General features: G+C 46.4%; 1 protein-coding gene across 3 annotated transcripts in view; it reads left to right on the top strand.

Moving 5' to 3' along the window:
- The window catches only part of IRF2 (interferon regulatory factor 2), a 55,798-nt gene that overhangs the window by 1,206 nt on the left and 48,592 nt on the right, over nucleotides 1-6,000 (top strand). The window lies entirely within an intron of this gene.

Raw genomic sequence — 6,000 nt, 5'->3', positions numbered from 1 at the left:
CCCCCCAGGCCCCGGTGGCCCCGCTTCCCCTTTCTGTTTTTCTGCTGCCAGGAGTTTGGGGCTGCTGGGCGGTGGCGGGGGAGCAGCTGTGTGCTTGGCACCGAGGAAGGGCGTCGCTGGCTGCCTTTCCCCGCAAAGGCCTTGTTGGCGGCTGCCATCGTCGAAGCCTCGCTTGCCCCTCCCTGTGCGCAAAGGGAAGAAAGCCGCGGCGCCGTTTGGGGCTGGTTTGGGGCCGACCCGGACAGCAGGGGAGCAGCCTGCCCGAGGCCGCGGTCTCCCTGAAGGGCGCGGGCGCCTGTTGCGCGCGGGGGGGTGTCAGAGGCTCCCCCTCCCTTTGCCCCCCCCACCAAGGGGCCAGTTACACAAGCCACCCCTCGGCCACTTCCTCTCCTGCCCCCCCCTCCTGAGCCGCCGGGTCAAAGAGTGACGTAGCCTTCCTTTGGGCCAATGGGGGAGCGGTTTCTCCGCAAAAGGAGACGCCACTGGACGGTTTTACTGCTGGCACGGGGGGTGGAGAATAATACTAGCGTGTATAACATTCTGTTCCAGGAAGGGAGGAAGGACGGACGGGAGAGTTCTGCGAAGGGTTGCGGCGGTGGCGGGCAGTTCAGGGAATTCTGCTCCTCTGGCTTGGATGGGAAAGTTACCCGAGAGCCCTGCGAAAACAAACAGGAAGTCTAGCGGCATTTTAAAAGCTTAACATTTTATTTCAGCAGAAAAGAGCAGGAGGAGTCCACTTGGCACTTTAGAGACTAACTGCTCCCCTCTTCAGATGCAGCGAGTGAATCTTCACTACGCGGTCGTTTAATGTAGGAATGTTAAGTGGGGAAGCCAGCAGGAGCGAAGGGGCGGTGAAACGTAATGATGTGACATTCAGCGGTGATCAGGACAAGTATCCACCCCTCACAGATGCTGACTAGTTCAGCTAAAGGACTGAATGGTCTCCGTGTTTGTCTTGATTAATTTGAATGTTACAGCATTTTATTTCACCCTGTACTTACCGGATTTCATGGCCCTTTAACCATGTTTGTTAATTTTTTTCATGCTCCCTACATAAAGAGTCTGCCACAGTGAGGAGGTACTCATTGCATCTGCAGAAGTCAGCTTTCTTTCATGAAAACATACCCTGGAATAAAAACCATTTTTTTAACCAAGTCTTCAAAGTGCAACTGGAGTCCTGTTTATTTTTGTTGCAGCACACTACCTCTCTGAACAGATATCCCTCACATACTGATCCTGTGCATGTTTAGCCAGAAGAAAGACCCATTTAATTCATTGGGGCATAAGTAAGTGTGCACATCGCACCATGACTCTTCATTCAGTGTCCTTTGTTGACCATGATACCCCTGGTATATGCAGGAGAGAGCAGAAATCCAGAAAGTAACGATTACACATTATACCTTTTACACTCAGGATTGATTAATGTAGAAGAAGGATCGTTTCTTAGTTCAGATGATGTCACCTCCGAGACCCAACCACTTCTAGTATAGGAACCACTTCTCATGGTAATTTTTAGCTGCCAGTGAGCTATGCAGAGCAATTCATGTGCAGACCTGTTGCACATGTGCGATTTAGCATGCCACGCAGTGGTTCTTTGTTTCCTTACTTTGGCTGCGGTCACACGGAGCATTAGCCACGCTACAGAGAAGGAAGATAGGAGGATTTTCCGGGCGCAATCACACCGCAACATCTGGGAAGCGTAGAGCTCCCGTGTCTAACCTGAGGCTTCCCGCTGAAGATGTGGCGTAAAAAACTAGTACCTCTGAGGTACTAGTTTCCAGAAACCGTGGGGCAAGGGCGGGCGTCTGATCGCGTTTCCGGTGGTAGTTCGTGGCATCCGGCGCCCGCCCATGTCCCGTTGCAAAAAGGTTCCCCCCCCAAGTCTCCACGGGATGCGCACAAGCACCCAACGCCGCATGCGCACACTTCAGTTAAAAAACACAACGGCAGTGGCGCCTAGCCATTGCTGCTGTGATCGCGCTGCTTCTTTGCCACACCGCAGGATTGTCGTGTGATCAGCACCTCCCCTCGAACCACGGGACGTTGGCGGGACGTGTGATCCGGCGGCCGCACTTTAGTTTGCTCCAGGGCAAACAGCCCCCCCCCCCCCGCATTTTCCGGCCTGTGTGACTGGGGCCTTTTCCATCACATTTGACCACAAGAGAATGCTAAATTCTAGCACTGTAAATTGTAGAAAGAGACACAGTATAAAACAAATCAATAGGAAGTTCTCCAAGTTCTGCATAAATAATACACATTTAAGTACATTTAAAATAATTATGTCTGCATAACTTATTTTACTTATGCTGGTATTTAGGAGTGAAGCAGGACAAAGACCTGATCACTGCAAAACCTGAGTAGCTTCCCATTGTTATGTGTATGGTTTTATGAAGCATTTTTCAAGGTCTCTGTTTCTGTCATATTGTTGCATGTGAGTGTGTGTTGAATAGCCCTCTGTAAAAGTTATGCATGTTAAAATCAACACATGTGGAGGCCAAGTCTGTGTGGGCTCGCTGGTCCTCTCCTCTGTCTACATGTGATCAGTGGCTTCTGAGCATAGCGTTTATGTACGTTCCCTTCCCTTTATCAGAAACATTTGAAAAAGCAGCATTCCCAATTGCAGAGCTAGTGCCTATGTGCACACCCTTAACATGCACATAGACACCCATGTTCATGAGTTGGCCAGTTCACATAGGCCACTCCCCCTCTGTGTATGTTGAATTAAATGAGTGTAGTGTGCCCTGCCCTGGATGGCTCAGGCCAGCCCAAACTCATGACGTTTTGGAAGCTAAGCAGGGGTGGCCCAGGCTGGTACGTGGGTGGGAGACCTCCAAGGAAGTCCAGGGTCGCTTCCTCTGTTTCTGGCCTTGAAAATCCTGCGGGGTTGCCATAAGTTGGGTGCGACTTGATGGTACTTTCCACCACCACCAATATTGTCTTTAGATGACTTGTGTGTTTTAAGAAACAAAGACAGAGATTCTCAGGATATTTGATTGTAAGTAAAGGTAAAGGTTCCCCTTGCTCGAAAGCCAGTCGAATCCGACTCTAGGGTGCGGTGCTCATCTCCGTTTCCAAGCCAAAGAGCCAGTGCTGTCTGAAGACGTTTCTGTGGTCATGTGGCCGGCATGACAAGAAGCCAAGGTGCACGGAATGCTGTTACCTTCCCACCGAAGCGGTACCTATTTATCTACTTGCAATTTCTTGCTTCCGAACTGCTAGCTTGGCAGGAGCTGGAACTAGCGATGGGGGCTCACTCCATCATATGGCACTCGGGTCTCGGAACTGCGGACCTACCAACTTTCTGGTCTGCAGTTCAGTTCTGACCTTACACAGTGCAGTTGTGGAATACATAGAGGCTTACCTATAAATATATAGAAGATAATTATTGGTACCAGATGTGTGTCAAAATGATAGCATCCCTTGGCAAAATGGTGGTGGTAAATCAGTCTCATTATGTGGCAAAAAAAGCTTAACAAATGCTCTGTTCAAAAACATTCTCCCATGTCTGACCTAGATTCCCAAGAAGTAAGGAAGTGGGCAGCAAAGAAGCTGATAGGTGTTTTGAGTTCTTTCATTTTTACCAAAGCAGGGGGCATCCCAGGGGGAAAAAACCTCTTTGCAGAAACTTACAGAGGGCTGCTGCTAGATAGGCTGGTCTCCATCTAACCAACTGGCCTGATCTGGTAAAGATGCATCTTCAGTCCACCATCCAGCTACTGTGGGCTTCAGTTTTTACTGCCTGCCTCTGAATGCAAAAACAAAATGGGATGGTAGTGTGAAATTTGGGGAAGTTGGAAAAAATTGAAATACATGCAAGACTTACTTTCCTATCAAACTTAAATTTTTTAAAATTGATTTAATAACATAAAGCACGTCATTTATAACTTAATTCTCCTTTGCAGTTGCACTATTTGGTACGGTTATGTGATTTAAAAATATGAATGGCTTCTTTCTCTATAAGAAAATTGCAAGTTTACGCAATACTTGAGTAAGAGCTGCAAACTGCTGCATTTTAAAAGTCCTCAGACTTTTTCATGAATTACATTTTGAGTGGTAGAAAACTTGCCTTAAGAAGCATTTTACTCATTCTAGAGGAGAAAATATTTCATAGGAACTGGGGGGGGTGTTTTGCTAGTGTTCACCCAAATCTTCCAATATCTCTTTTGGAAAAAACCCAACAACCCTTGAGGCTTTCACATCTCTAATCCTCACAGCAACCTTCTGATGTAGGTTAAAGAACATAAGAACATAAGATATGCCAATGTTGGATCAGGCCAAAGGCCCATCCAGTCCAACACTCTGTATCACACAGTGGCCAGAAATACCAGTGCCATCAGGAGGTCCACCAGTGGGGCCAGGACATTAGAAGCCCTCCCACAGTTGACCCCGCCCCCCCAAGCACCAAGAAGACAGAGCATCACTTGCCCCAGAGTCCCTATCTATACCTTGTGGCTAATAGCCACTGATGGACCTCTGCTCCATATGCTTATCTAATTCCCTTTTGAAGCAGTCCTTTTGAAGCTGAGAGTGTCTGACTGGTCCAAGCTCACCCAGCAAGCTTTCATGGATTTGAACACTGGTCTCCTAGATCCTAGTCCAGCCCTGAAACTACGACACAACATGGTTGAATGGGACATGATGAAGTGGTATGAAGATGGGCGCAGATGGGAAATCAATGGCAACCACTTTAACCCAGTCATGGCTCGGCCTGTCACTATCAGTTCAACTGGCATTAGCAGCATTTGTGAACTTAAAAGAAAACTAGTACAAAAGAAGGAAGTGAGGGAGAGTAAGGGCCTGGTCGTTTTGTTTACTAAGCATCTGAAAATATTAATGCAGCCTAGTCCTATACACCACAAACACAGAAGTAAGCCATGCTGATTTCAGTGGGACTGGATTTCAGCGTGCACCACATAGCATTCTTAGGCGCTATATATTCTAAAATAAACTAAAAATAAATAGGGACTGTGTTCCAATGGGAATGAGTTTGCAGATTGAGAGATACTGATCCCCAAAAGGCACCGCCTGTGCAGACCTTATTCCATTCAGTGAGACTTTTACTGATGGGGCATTTAAGGGATTGGATTGCTGAGCTACAGTTCTAGAACTGCTTGCAGCATCAAAATTGCACTGGTGTCTGTTTTGCTTTAATGGCACAAGAGCTTTTAGGAGCACAGCCCAGGATACCCATTGACAAGTATGACTCATTCTTCTAGTGTTTAAACAAGAACAAACTGTGCTCTCAATATATTGTTAATGTTCTTTAACATTCAGCATCAATTACTTTCTTTTACAATGCCTGCTACTGTAGTAGTTAATGCTTTCTTTTCTTTTTTGGAAAAAGCTCAGTTTGAGGAGTTTTATTTTCTGTTTGAGAATATTATTGTCTTGGTACCATAGGTTGGAGAGCTGCCTATGGCATTCTGGCAACATGAGCTGTGTGCAAAAACAAAACCAAAAGCCAGGATCCAGAGACGCTTTAGACATGCCCAAGCTTTTGAACATTGCCAGGGGCTTTTGACTTGTTTGGTCTGACAGCCATCCATGCCATGTCACAAACTACTGTTGAATGACTCCTTGTCATTCACAAGCGGTTTGCCATGTGGAACTGGGTGGGGGCAGGGATCTCACATTCCCATGAAAGAAAAACAACAGCTAAAGCCTCTTGTATTGCTAGTAACTGTTGTAGTGCTCTTTGCAAATTGACCAGATTCTGTACCAAAGTTAATCAGTTTTTGAAATCTTAAGTAATTATGCAGGTAACTCGCTGCATTTTACTTCCAATTTGATTTATTTAAAAGGATTACTAGGAATTCTTTGGTAAGGTCTGAAGGATATGAAAAGAGAAAGTGGTATGGAGAATGAACACAGTCAGGTTGTAGAGGAAAAGAGCAGAGAAGGTCTATTCAGCTTTTCACTGGATTTAGAAACCTGTCTTTAAAACAAACGAAAACAGTAATCTCGATTCATATCAGGAAATGTTGTGTGCCAAATTCTGTG

The sequence above is a fragment of the Gekko japonicus genome, unplaced genomic scaffold (genome assembly GCF_001447785.1).
Source record: "Gekko japonicus isolate JY-2015 unplaced genomic scaffold, Gekko_japonicus_V1.1 scaffold2473, whole genome shotgun sequence".
Taxonomy (NCBI): Eukaryota; Metazoa; Chordata; class Lepidosauria; order Squamata; family Gekkonidae; genus Gekko; species Gekko japonicus.
The sequence above is the reverse complement of the archived record's forward strand: the minus strand, read 5'-3'. Positions and strand labels throughout refer to the sequence as shown.